We start from the raw sequence: 15,520 nt of genomic DNA, 5'->3' as shown, positions 1-15,520 counted from the left end.
CATCACAAAATACTAGTTATTGGACATTGCTTAAGGATTGGGTTTGTCACAGGTAGACATTAACTACTATTCTTACACTACAGGGTAAAGACTGAGTACTATTCGTACACTTCAGGGTAAAGATCTACTATTACACTCCAGGGTAAAGGCTGAGTACTGTTACACTCCAGGGTATATAATGCATACTATTCTTACACTCCACGGTAAAGACTGAGTACTATTACACTGCAGGGTAAAGCCTGAGTACTATTATCAAACTCCAGGGTATGTACTAAGTACTATTCTTACATTACTGAGTAACATTACACTGTAGAGTAAAGACTGGGTACTATTCTTACACTTCATGGTAAATACTGAATGCTGTTCTTACACTCTAGGGTAAAAATGGAGTACTATTACACTGCAGGGTAAAGATGGAGGGTAAAGAGTTAGAACTATTATTACACTGCATAGTAAAGGCTGAATGCTGTTCTTAAACTTTACAGTAAATATTTTAGTACTATTACACTGCAGGGTAAAGACTGAGTATTATTACGCTCCAGGATAAAAAACTGAGTATTATTACACTCCAGGGTAAAGATTGAGTCATATTCTTACATGCCAGGGTAAATGCCGAGTATAATTATACTCCAGGGTAGAGATTAACTACTATTCTGAATCTCCAGGATATGTACTGATGACTATTCTTACACTACAGGGTAAAGACTGAGTACAATTACATGTCCTGGTAAAGACTTACTATTACACAACAGGACAAATAGAGAGTACTCTTACACTTGAGGGCAAATGTTGAGTTCTACTACACTCCAGGGTAACAACTGAATATTATTACAGTCCATGGTAACAACTGATTACTATTACACTCCAAGGGAAAGACTGAGTACTATGCTTACACTCCAGGATAACAGCTGAGTATTAACTTTAGACTCCAGGATGAAGACATAGTACTATTACACTTCAAGGTAAAGACTTACTATTACACTCCATGGTAAATATTGAGTACTATTACACTCCATGGTAAATATTATTACATTCTGTGGTAAATACAGTATTATTACAGTCTAGTGTAAAGACTGAGTACTATTCTTATGCTCCAGGGTAATGACTGAATACATTTACACTCCAGGGTAAATACTGAATACTATTCTTACAGTCCAGGGTATGGAGTGAGTACCATTGCACTGCAGGGTAAAGACTGGGTAGTATTACACTCCAGGGCAGAGTCTGGGTACTATTCTTAGACACCAGGGTAAAAACTGAATACTATTCTTATATCCCTTGGTAAAGACTGTACTATTCTTACACTCCGGTGTAAATAGAGTACTAATACACTGCAAGGAAAAGACTGAGTACTATTAAACTCGAGTAAGGACTGAGTACTATTACACTCCAGAGTAAAGACTGAGCACTATTCTTACTACAGGGTAAATACTCAGTACTATTTCACTCCAGGTAAAAGACTGATTACTATTGCACTCTAGGGTAAAGACTGAGTGTTATTCTCACACTCCAGGGTAAAGACTGAGTACTATTGAACCCCAGAATAAAGACTGAGTACTATTACACTGCACAGTAGAGACTGAAAATGAGTCTTACATGCCAGGGTAACTACTGAATACTATTACAATCCAATGTAAAGATTGAGTACTATTTACTCCATGGTAAGTAGTGAGTACTATCCTTACTCCAGGGTAAAGACTGAGTACATTTCTTACTCCAGGGTAAATATTAAGTACTGCTATACTATAGAATAAAGACTGAGTACTATTCATAAACTTCAGGGTAAAGACTGAGTACTATTAGACTGTCGCATAATGTCAGAGTACTATTACACTCCAGGGTAAATACTGAATACTACTACACTCCAGGATATAGATTGAGTACTAATCTTACCCTCTAGGGTAAATATTGAGTAGTATTACACTCGAGAGTAAGGTCTGAGTACTATTCTTACACTCCAGGGTAAAGGCAGATTACTATTACCCCGTAGGGTAAAGACTGAGTACTATTATACTGCAGGGAAAAAACTGAGTACTATTACACCCCAGAGTAAATATTGAGTACTATTCTTGCATGCCAGGGTAAAGACTGAATACTACTCTTACCCTGCAGGGTAAATATTTAGTAATATATAGTACCATTGCACTACAGGGTAAAGCCTGGGTACTATTACACTACAGTGTAATGCAGAGTACTATTAGAACATAAGAAAGTTTACAAACGAGAGGAGGCCATTCGGCCCATCTTGCTCGTTTGGTTGTTAGCAGCTTATTGATCCCAAAATCTCATCAAGCAGCTTCTTGAAGGATCCCAGGGTGTCAGCTTCAACAACATTACTGGGGAGTTGATTCCAGACCCTCACAATTCTCTGTGTAAAAAAATGTCTCCTATTTTCTGTTCTGAATGCCCCTTTTTCTAATCTCCATTTGTGACCCCTGGTCCTTGCTTCTTTTTTCAGGCTGAAAAAGTCCCTTGGGTCGACCCTGTCAATACCTTTTAGAATTTTGAATGCTTGAATTAGGTCGCCACGTAGTCTTCTTTGTTCAAGACTGAACAGATTCAATTCTTTTAGCCTGTCTGCATATGACATGCCTTTTAAGCCCGGAATAATTCTGGTCGCTCTTCTTTGCACTCTTTCTAGAGCAGCAATATCTTTTTTATAGCGAGGTGACCAGAACTGAACACAATATTCAAGATGAGGTCTTACTAGTGGATTGTACAGTTTTAACATTACTTCCCTTGATTTAAATTCAACACTTTTCACAATGTATCTGAGCATCTTGTTAGCCTTTTTTATAGCTTCCCCACATTGTCTAGATGAAGACATTTCTGAGTCAACAAAAACTCCTAGGTCTTTTTCATAGATTCCTTCTCCAATTTCAATATCTCCCATATGATATTTATAATGTACATTTTTATTTCCTGCATGCAGTACCTTACACTTTTCTCTATTAAATGTCATTTGCCATGTGTCTGCCCAGTTCTGAATCTTGTCTAGATCATTTTGAATGACCTTTGCTGCTGCAACAGTGTTTGCCACTCCTCCTACTTTTGTGTCGTCTGCAAATTTAACAAGTTTTCTTACTATATCAGAATCTAAATCATTAATGTAGATTAGGAATAGCAGAGGACCTAATACTGATCCCTGTGGTACACCGCTGGTTACCACACTCCATTCTGAGGTTTTTCCTCTAATCAGTACTTTCTGTTTTCTACATGTTAACCACTCCCTAATCCATGTACATGTGTTTCCTTGAATCCCAACTGCGTTCAGTTTGAGAATTAATCTTTTGTGCGGGACTTTGTCAAAAGCTTTCTGGAAATCTAAATAAACCATGTCATATGCTTTGCAATTATCCATTATGGATGTTGCATCCTCAAAAAAATCAAGCAAGTTAGTTAGGCACGATCTCCCTTTCCTAAAACAATGTTGACTGTCTCCCAGGACCCTGTTACCATATAGGTAATTTTCCATTTTGGATCTTATTATAGTTTCCATAAGTTTGCATATAATAGAAGTCAGGCTTACTGGTCTGTAGTTACCTGGTTCAGTTTTGTTTCCCTTTTTGTGGATCGGTATTACGTTTGCAATTTTCCAGTCTGTCGGTACCACCCCTGTGTCAAGAGACTGCTGCATGATCTTGGTTAGCGGTTTGTAAATTACTTCTTTCATTTCTTTGAGTACTACTGGGAGGATCTCATCCGGCCCAGGGGATTTGTTTATTTTAAGAGCTCCTAGTCCCTTTAACACTTCTGCCTCAGTTATACTAAAGTTATTTAAAACTGGATAGGAACTGGATGACATGTGGGGCATGTTGTCAGTATCTTCCTATGTAAAAACTTGTGAAAAGCAATCAGTAACTATTCTTACACTCCAGTGTAAAGCCTGAGTACTATTACACTCCAGGGTAAATAATGAGTACTATTCTTACTCCAGGGTAAATACTGAGTACTATTCTTACACTCCAGGGCAAAGACTGATTACTATTACACTCCAGGGTAGATACTGATTACTGTTATAATGCAGGGAAAAAACTGAGTGGTATTCTTACTCTCCAGGGTAAAGATGGAGTACTGTTACACTCCAGTGTGAAGACTGAGTACTATTCTTACACTCCAGGGCAAAGACTGATTACTATTACACTCCAGGGTAGATACTGATTACTGTTATAATGCAGGGAAAAAACTGAGTGGTATTCTTACTCTCCAGGGTAAAGATGGAGTACTGTTACACTCCAGTGTGAAGACTGAGTACTATTCTTACACTCTAGAGTAAATACTGAGTACTATTCTTACACTCCAGGGTAAATACTAATTACTATTACACTCCAGGGTAAATATTGAGTACTATTCTCACACTGTAGGGTAAATACTGAGTACAGCTGCACTCCAGCATAACAGCTGAGTACTATTCTTACACTCCAGTGTAAATACTGAGTACTGTTCTTACACTCCAGGGTAAAGACTAAGTACAATTGCACTCCATGGTAAAGCTGGGTACTATTACAATCCAGGATAATGGCTGAGTACTATTCTTACTCTCCAGGGAAAAACTGAATACCATTACACTCCAGGGTAAATATTGAGTACAACTCTTACACACAAGGGTAAAGACTGAGTACAATTAATTAATTTGAATAATTACAATAGTTCAAATGAATGTGTGTTAATCAACTTGAATGAATACTATATGACCATTACCATATCAGATCATAGACTAAACATTGACAATTTATTAATTATCTGTTAAATAATCTGAAAGTTCATTCAGGTTAATTAAGACCTCATCATAATAATTTAATTTAATGATGTATATAAGATCAAAGAAGTATAAAAAACATACAAAACACCTTCAACCACAACAAGGTAGGTTAAAATATCATAGCAGTTTATTAGATAATAATACTAATGGTACAGAAAGAAAACACTTAGAACATCATCATGAGGTAACAATTCACATACATATCAATGTAGCACAAGTCAACCCTTATTCCTTGAATAATATGTTTCTATATATGTTGTTTCTTAATAATGCAATTAAACTGCAGTACACGTAGAATCCTATTGCTTTCCTAACATTCAGTATAGGGTCAGCATTTCATTCTAACACAAGATCATAAGAACATAAAGTTTACAAACGATAAGAGACCATTCGGCCCATCTTGCTCGTTTGGTTGTTAGTAGCTTATTGATCCCAGAATCTCATCAAGCAGCTTCTTGAAGGATCCCAGGGTGTCAGCTTCAACAACATTACTGGGGAGTTGATTCCAGACCCTCACAATTCTCTGTGTAAAAAATGTGCCTCCTATTTTCTGTTCTGAATGCCCCTTTATCTAATCTCCATTTGTGACCCCTGGTCCTTGTTTCTTTTTTCAGGTCAAAAAAGTCCATTGGGTCGACACTGTCAATACCTTTTAGAATTTTGAATGCTTGAATTTGGTCACCGTGTAGTCTTCTTTGTTCAAGACCGGATTCAATGTTTTTAGCCTGTCTGCGTATGACATGCCTTTTAAACCTGGAATAATTCTCGTCCCTCTTCTTTGCACTCTTTCTAGAGCAGCAATGACCAGAACTGAACACAATATTCAAGATGAGGTCTTACTAGTGCATTGTACAGTTTTAACATTACTTCCCTTGATTTAAATTCAACACTTTTTTCACAATATATCCAAGCATCTTGTTGCTCTTTTTTATAACTTCCCCACATTGTCTAGATGAAGAAATTTCTGACAAAATCTCCTAGGTCTTTTTCATAAATTCCTTCTTCAATTTCAGTATCTCCCATATGATATTTATAATGCACAGTTTTTATTTCCTGCTTGCAGTATCTTACACTTCTCTATTAAATGCCATTTTCCTGCCCAGTTCTGAATCTTGTCTAGTCATTTTGAATGACCTTTGCTGCTGCAACAGTGTTTGCTACTCCTCCTGTTTTTGTGTCGTCTGCAAATTTAACAAGTTTGCTTACTATACCAGAATCTAAATAATTAATGTAGTGCAATTGAGGTTTCTCCTCTAATCAGTACTTTCTGTTTTCTACATATTAACCACTCCCTAATCGATGTACATGTATTTCCTTGAATACCAATCGCTTTCAGCTGAGAATTTTATGCGGGGCTTTATCAAAATATTTCTGGAAATCTAAATAAAACCTGTCGTTTGCTTTGCAGTGATCCATTATCAATGTTGCATCCTCAAAAAAATTGATAAGGTTAGTTAGACAAGATCTCCCTTTCACAGGACCCTGTTACCATATAGGTAATGTTCCATTTTTGATCTTATTATAGTTTCCATAAGTTTACATATAAGCTCCAACTTGCGGCTCTGTTTCAAACTTCCTGCATTATTTGCTGAACTCTGTTTCTATAGGAAATTGGTTCTTTTACACCTGCCCATAACTGTTTTCCACTAAATCAATCAAAGGGTGCAATGGGTGACTAATCTTAATTGTACCAAAATCAAAACTTATCCAACTAATTGTCAGTGTAGCTGCTAATTTCCCTCCCACTGGGTGAAAGTTTTAGCTGCTGGCTCGAACGACCCAGGGTCCAATTTAACTCTTCAAAAACATCTTTAGTCCTGAATGTCGTGTCTGAACCCCAATCTAACAGAGCCTCACAAGTAATCACCCCTTGCACTACTACTGAAAAGTACGTCCATTTTCACTTTGTGATATCCCCTAGTTCGATTCCTGTTAATGTAACACTTTCTGGCTCCTGCACTTCCGTACTCTCCATCACCTGTACCATCTCTGGGATGGCAGTCTCAGCTGGTTTTACTGCATATACCTGGAATGAAGTGTTACCTTCCTGACTTAGTCATGCAGTGTTATTTTGGGAAGAGGTATCAGACCAACTTGGATTCTGGTCAAGGCTACTAGCTAGGCTGGTTGCAGCCTGATTTTCTAGCAGCTTAACCTCCTTCAGCTGTTTCGGTTCCTCATTTAGATTGGGGGTTGGATTATTGGCTGTGCTAGATGCTACCTGGCTTCTAGCCTCTTCACTTGCTCCTTCATTTGTTTCATTTCCTCCTGGAAGTCACGGTCTTGCTCTTGGAAGGACCTGTCCTGCTCTTGTTGATGAAAGTGGTGATTCCGTCTACCGTGATATCTACCCCTATGATTATTTCTCCTATTATCATAATTCCCATAGTTTTGCACGGGGTCTGCTTCATTCAATGGTTCCTGATGCCCCTTCCTGCTCTGCTTACCCTCTAGCAGTTCACTGCCTTCTACAACAGAGGCTGGAAGTCTACCCTGACTGCATGCACTTGATTTGTGTCACTGAACCCTTTTCTATGAGAATCATTCTCCCAGGCTATATGAGCTTTCTCAAATATCCGGGCAATTGGTGATGCAGAGGAAACCATCATGCAAATTATTCTCTGGATATCTGGCTGCATATTATTTATTTAAACATTTGAGATGATCAGGATCTTGTCCTGGCATTCCTGCTCTGTACAATTGGTGTAAAAATCATTTGGATCCTTTTTCTCCCTACTTCTCAGGCTATATACTTTTGATACCCATATTCTGAGCCCTGGGTGTGCTCGTCATGTTCCAGTAGCTGACAGGCTGGCTGAGTCTGCCTCCCTTTCATTGGTTTTATTCCATGTTATCATTTGTTCATTCTCTAGTTCATTAAACCTCTGCTGGACACTTGCCGCTTGTTTTGCCAGGTCTGCTATCAATTCAGATTTGCGCTTGCTGCACTGTGCCTCCTTTCTTTGATCTCTGGCTAAAACTTCCCTGGCAGCATCTGTCGCCTGTACTAACAACTCCCAGTTTAGCTCTTTTAGTCTCCTCAATTCTTTGTCCCCGTCTTCGGCTGCATCTCTAGCTTATTGTCGCAAATCCTTTTATTTCCTTGGGTATCCTTATTTCTTCCTGACCGTTTCCATTATTTTCAAGGTTGTCATGTTTTGTGGGTAAGGAAATAAGTGAGTCCAGACAAGGAGAACTGTACAAAATCAACATTGTTTATTCAGTCACCGTTACACACAGAACACCAATAACACAGAAGCTCACACACGCCTTTATTTTTATACCCTTGCTAACATGCGGCCTTGCACATGTTGAGATGCACAGTAGCTACCACTCGGCCTTATACATGTAAGATGGGCCGAATGGCCTCCGTTTGTAAACTTTATGTTCTTATATACACTAACAATTTCGTGCGTGCTGTGCACGTGAACAATGCTCTGTACCTGCAGAGTAAAACACAACATCTCCTCCCCCCTTAGCAGAAAACCCCCTGTCACATGGCTGGCTGAGTGGTGAGTCAGACCCAGAACAATAACACACAGGACAGAGACTTGGAGTTTTGGTGAAGCCGAGCGCTTACTTGCACTCAGCATTTAATAAATGAACAAACAGAAAATAAAGATGCTGAACAAAACAGAACACGGCACTCGAGCCAAAAATAGACAAACAAAACAAACAGACACTAACAAACAGGGTACGAAGCTTAAACAAACAAGCACTATGTAGCAATCGCTTATTATCATTTTAAAGCTTAATCTCCTTACTCTCTCCTGTTCTTTCGCCCTGAACACATAACCTGAGCCATCCCCACACGTGAAGTAACTGCTCCAGTTCCTACAGGAGATGCATCGCATACTAGCACTAGTGACAGCTTCAGATCATACTGCACTAACACTTTAGAAGAAGTTAGTTTGGTTTTAGCTTCACAGAATGCCCAATCACAACCCTCAGACAATTTCTATTTTACATTTTTCTGCAGCAGCTCAGTCACAGGGCTAATCAGTGTGGACAAATTCAGAATACACTTCTCGTAGTAACTTAGAAGGCCCAACGATCTAAGTTCTGGCACATTCTTGGGAACAGGTGCTCCAACAATAGCTTGTGTTTTCTCAGTGATGGGACTAATTCTCTGCACATTTATTTTGTGCCCAAGATATTTTACTAAATCCTGGAAGAAACTACATTTGGCTTCTTTAAGCTGTATGCCGTGACTTTCTAACCTAGATAGCACCATTTCCAGGTTTACCAGGTGTTCCTTGTCATTTTTTCCTGTTACCAGTATGTCATCCAAATAACAGATGACCCCTTCCAGTCCATGGAAGATCTGGTCCTGAAAAACAGTGGGTGCGCTAGCTACTCCATATGGTAGTAGGTTATACTTGAACAATCCCAGTGGTGTGTTTATTGTTAAGTATTTCTTTGAGTTTTTATTCTGCTCCACCTACTGGTAAGTTTGGGAGAGGTCTAATTTTAACTTTATTCAGTTACCGTTACACACAGAACACTAAGAACACAGAAACGCACATGCGCCTTTGCTTTTATGCCCTAGCTAACTCGTGGCATTGCACGCGTTGAGATGCACGCTAGCCAACACGTGCAGATATACACTGTAACAATTTCGTGCATGCGAACTCTCGCACCTGCAGAGTAAAATACAACAAATGTATCCCGCCATTTAGAAATTTACTGTGTGTACAGCTTCCCTAGTTTCGCTTAACTCCATTACTTTGTAGTATTCCTGATTAAGCTTGTCGTTCTCATAATAAATACAATCCAACCGTCTAACATACATGCATTCTATCATGGCAACTGCACTCATGGATTTAATAGTTTTATTTTGAGCTTACTGTAAGTTATTTTCTTGGGCTAGACTACTGTCACTTGGGTTCCTTATTATGTTACTAGGATCAGGGACGTTGAGAGTTTCTTTCCTTAACACTGACAATAAAAATTCATAAACTATATCAGTCCGAAGCGCTAATCTAGGGGAAACGATGTAGCAGCTGCAGCTTTACTCGTTTACCAAGGGGTCGTGCGCAATCATTCTTTCACTTGCTTTACATTTGAAGGACAGTGAGAGATGCAGTAACCACTGTTAATAGAGAGCAGCATATTTGTGAGTGTTTTGTTTGTGCTTGTTAGTCATTGTGTTTGTTGTGAATTACCAGACGGCTATTTCCAGAGCCGTCGCCCTGGGCCAGCACAAAGCCGGAACAGCACTACACTATAGACACTGAAATAAATTGTTATCATCCACCAGGAGCACTACTGCACGCACCCAGACTGGTGACCGTGTCAGGTATTATTGTGGGGCGGATAGAGCGTATTTATTATTTTGGCTGCAATCCCTTGTCTTTTACCCTCTGTCCATTACACATTGATGTGTATTGACAGAGATTTATTGGAGTATAAATAAAAAAAAAAAAAAAAAAACTCTTCCAAATGAATTGCAGTCTCCTGTCCGTGTTTGTTATTGCACTGCATCACCTCTATACCTGTTTACAATCAGCAGCCACTTTGCCACAGGGTTTTACACATATCCTGTGTGTACCTTTATTTTCAAAACCCAAGTGGGGGTTTCCCCACACGTTCTGTGTGTTTCCTTCTTTACTTGAATGATTCGCCTCAACGGCAGACACAGTTATGCTGTGGTTAAGACTGGGAACAGAAGCTTGTATCCTGTAGAACATATTCCCTGAATATAATAATTCGTGAACGTGTATTAGAAATGTAACTGGATTCATTAATGAAACTGTGTTTCTTAAGAAACAAGGCAAATTGCTGCGTCTTGAAAGGGGCCTCTGGTTTGCAGACATACTGAACTATGACCTACGATTAGAGGACTGGCGCTTGAACTGGATTAGGCTGAGAGGACAGCTGAATTATGTAAAGAATTCATACGTGCAACAAAAATCGTTTACTAGCGATGTCCCGGTAGAAAAGGACATTAAAAGAAACTACTTGGAGTTTAAAGAGGCAAGGTACACAACTGACCTCACAAAAAAGACTACAAAAATCAAAGCGGAATTGAACATTTTGCGCTCCACATAGAATGTTGAACAATGTGCTGTCACTCTGCTAAATAAAGCTGCAACTCTGTGACTCTGCCTATAAACGGACCCAAGACGAGGAAGAAAGCTACAAGCGAGTCAACTGCTACAAGCAACGAGAGTGAGGCTCAAAGAGAAGACTGCCGTAAAACTTATCAGACAAACCAGTCTAGGTCTGCTGTACACCTAAAACCACAGTATCCAAAAGAAACTGTGCTCTGCTACCTGCATAGCTAAGATTCAGCGAAGAGGACAGAGTGGACATGCGCTGTTGTGGATCCTGTACCGAAGACTGGAGACTTTGTTGCAGCTGTTTGTTGATTTTATCAAAAATTGAATCCTTGTTGTCAGATCCAACATGGGACTGAAGACAGTTTAATAGTACTCAGTAAAGACAGAGACTATTAAACTGCAGGGGAAAGCCTGAGTACTATTACACTACAGGGTAAAGACCCTTAGGGAAAATTACAGTGGTAAAACCATGATACATAATCTGTGGTATTTCTGACACTACTTTGGTATACTAGAATGGTACTCCCACAGTCGTGTTACCATGCTACTACCATGGTACAACCTTTTTAATGCTGTGATTCTACTATGGTCACATATCATAACATTACCATGGTACTACCATGGTGTTGGTTACTGTGCTACCATGTTTCAACCACGGTTGTGTACCTTGCTACCACAGTGGTTTTAGTAACCATAATAATAAACAGAGATACAATGATTTATCCATAATATAATGGTGTTAATTTACATAAATTAGGAAACAATTAAAACATGAAGCCAGGTTAGATGACAGTTCTGTTTCTAATATTAATAATACATTGCATTAATAGAGTGCATTTACAGTTCTGGCGGCAAACTTAATCCATCACTGAAGCGCTGCACCCGCTTAACTACCGGACAAAATAATGGGTGCAGGAACTATCTGGCTCGTTAACCTTTTTCATATTTTTAAGAAAGAGAATTATCTATTCAGGGATAACGATGTATTTTATAAGTAAAGGGGGAAATGAGCAATACAAATAAGTACAACATTTACACCTTGTTTTAACTAGCCATATGAACATTTAACCAACATTTTTACATATGGTACTGTCAAGGAAATTCAAGGTTAAATTAATTTTAATATAAGCATTTCTCAGATATTTAATTTTGTTGTCCATTGTCATGCTGTGGGGATTTTGTTGTTAACACCGATTCCAGAACGAATACAAAGGTTGTTGATAAGGCACAGACCACAAACTGTTTTAAACTCTTTGAAACTCACCTTCAAACACAAGTATAAAAAACAAAACAACATTACATATAAAAGGATCATTTACCTGCAGATCCAAAAATGTAATCTACATGATTAAATGTAGCAAATGTTCCGATGGTACTTACATAGGAGAAACCAAACAACATCTTCGGACAAGGATAAATCTGTTCTGACGCACCATCCGCAACAAAATTACCAGCACGCCTACTGGGAACTGTCACAAAGCCGGCTGCAGTGGGTGACTTCAGACTAGAAACAGGAAATAAATGACAGAGAGAGGTGGAGTTTGGTGGAGTTGAGCGAATGGTTTCGCTCAGCATTAAATATATGAACAGACAGCCAGAAAATAAACGGTTGTAACAAACACAAAAACACAGGACACGGCACATTCGCCAAAACAAAAGACAAACAAAACGGACTAACACTACACAAAACAAGGTGAGCAGATATTTTAACTTTACGTTATTATTTTATTATTTATTACCTCCGTCTCCAATCCCGTTCTGTACTCACTGAACACACAATACCGAGTGGGTGAAAACATGCAGCTTTTATGCAGCTGTACCGTGACTCGACTGCTAATCAATCATGAAGTTGGAGTCGCGGTACAACTGCACGTGAATTAATAAAGTGCAATTCCCCGTGCTGACATATTATTACATTTTTACTTGCACGTGAAGTGCTGTGCAATCATCGTGCCTAAATACAAATATACATTTTAAACACTTGTGTTACACAGACCTGTTTATATCCCGTGTACCATTGACTATACACCAACATTAACACACAACACAAAATACACACAGGGGTGGGCACTTTGCCACAGTAACCATTCTAACATGCCTAACCATTCTTTGCATGATCTGACGGTTCTTGTTTTAAATGGCAATTTCAAAAACACACAAGACAGGAGAACTTAGAAACTTAGATTTATACAATTCCTGGACTCAAAAAACAAAGGACTCAATCGGGATGCTGGTTTTCTACTTTTTATATACGTAGCATAAATGTGTATGTAGGTGTTTGTGTGTGTATACTACTGTGCAAAAGTTTTAGGCAGGTGTGAAAAAATGCTGTAAAGTAAGAATGCTTTCAAAAATAGACATGTTAATAGATTATATTTATCAATTAACTAAATGCAAAGTGAGTGAACAGAAGAAAAATCTAAATCAAATCTATATTTGGTGTGACCACCCTTTGCCTTCAAAATAGCATCAATTCTTCTGTATATAGTGTATACTGTGTGTGTGTGTATATATATATATATATATATATATATATATATATATATATATATATATATATATATAGTGTATATGTGTGTGTATGACATGCAGCTTTTTTCCTTACATTAGCATTGTAGTGATTGAAAATGGGTTCTTTTTGTTAAAGTTCTGATGCAACTTTTGAATATAAACATCAATCTCTCTTTCCTACTTTCACCTGAAGGACCTTTGAGGTCTTGAAAGCTTGTAAATAATGATTTCGTTAGTCCAATAAAAGGTATCACATCTCCTTCTCTGTCTAAATGACTATTATAACTATTTTTACATATTATCCTTTGATTGTATTATGATAGGTTTTATATGCTTTTATTCATAATTTTGTATAGAGAATGAAACTGAAATTCGTATGCTTCTCCAATGAATGTAACTAAAGTTATATTGAATACGGGGTTTAAATGATAAATGTAAAATCCTTTGATAACGAAATAGGTGGATTTCTAACACACCCTTTTTGTGTGACACACAACTGTCTATCAAATACTGTGAACCAATGGAAGGACCGACAAGGATTTGTTTACAGTACAAGGGAACGTCTATACATCGTGTTATTTAAACTCAAGGATTTTCACTCTCTCTGCTCTTCTCTCTGGATGCTGTGGATTCACACTCTTTTTACAAGTAACAGAACTGAAGCCGTCATATTGATATCGTCACAATATGTAATGTGCGTCTATTCAACTACAATAGATGCTGGAACATTGTACATGCGTACTTAGCAACTTGGAAGCTGGTGCATGTAATCAGGGCCGTGTTAAGCCAATGGGCTACATGGGGTGAAGCCCAGGGCCCCGCCGTCCCTGTAAAGTCAAACTTATAACGGTTGGCTAATAAAAAAGCATGGACTAAATTAAACAATTTGTGCTAGATTAAACAATCTTATGCTAGCCCTACCCTGTCTATTGGCTGAGTGCCGTCGCAGAGCAATCAGGTGGCACATTCAAATTTCAAACTGCACAGATAGACATGGAGCATGTAGCTTATTTGTTTTTAAGCTACTGACTGTCTGTCTGCTACTGACGAGGACTATCTGTATAGATGGGATGGACTGCACTTAAATAACAAGGGAACCAATCTACTTGGAGAAAAGATCCTCGAGCAGGTTCAGAAGCATTTAAACTAGAAAGGAAGGGGGGAGAAATCAACAAAAAAACAGAAGGGAGACTGCATCAAAACAAGAACAACAACTCAGGTAAGACAACCATTAAATGTATTTATCTAAATGCTAGAAGTATCAGAAACAAAATTCTAGAACTTGAAGCTACTGCACTAACAGGTAACTATGATGTGATAGGTGTTACAGAGACGTGGTTGTCTGAGAGTGATGGGGACGAATATAATATTTGTGGGTATACACTGTATAGGAAAGACAGGCAGGACAGAAGAAGAGGAGGGGTAGCGCTATACATAAGAAACAATCTTGAAGCACAGGTGTTAAACCTGGACAAAGAAAATAAAACCAAATCAATATGGGTCGGACAAAAATTCAAAGTGCATAATAATGGGAGAATGCCAGATTCAGACAGTGAGCACAATAATCTGTTATACAATGACATTAGAAATGCGTGTAGCAAAGGAGAAGCCATACTAATGGGGGATTTCAAATTCCCCCAAATAAAATGGGAAAACCCGGTGGGTAGCACGAAGGATGAAATAGAAATGGTGGAAATGACAAATGACTGCTTCCTAACACAATTTGTCAAGGCACCGACTAGAGGGGAGGCATGCCTCGATTTAGTCTTTTCAAATAACGAAGATAGAATAACTAAAACAGAGGTCAGAGAACCACTGGCAAACTCAGACCACAACATGGTCTCTTTTGAAGTGTTTTTTAAATCCCCAAAAGTAAAGACTAAAGCTAAGGTTTACAATTTTAGAAAAGCAAACTATGAAGGTATGAAACAGAGACTAACAGAAGTAGACTGGAGTAAAATAGAGAAAACACCCACAGAAGAAGGATGGTTGTTCTTCAAAAATGTAGTACTAGAGGCGCAAAACAATTACATCCCTAAAGTAGACAAATCTAAATGTAAAACTAAATTGCCAAAATGGTTTAATAGATCAATTAAACAAAATATTCTGCGAAAAAAGGCACTTTACAGAGCATTAAAAAAGGACCAAAAAGAAAGTACACAGAAAGAGTACACAGAACTGAAAA

This window comes from Polyodon spathula, chromosome 13 (assembly GCF_017654505.1).
Source record: "Polyodon spathula isolate WHYD16114869_AA chromosome 13, ASM1765450v1, whole genome shotgun sequence".
Classification (NCBI taxonomy): Eukaryota; Metazoa; Chordata; class Actinopteri; order Acipenseriformes; family Polyodontidae; genus Polyodon; species Polyodon spathula.
This window is presented reverse-complemented; position numbering follows the sequence as displayed.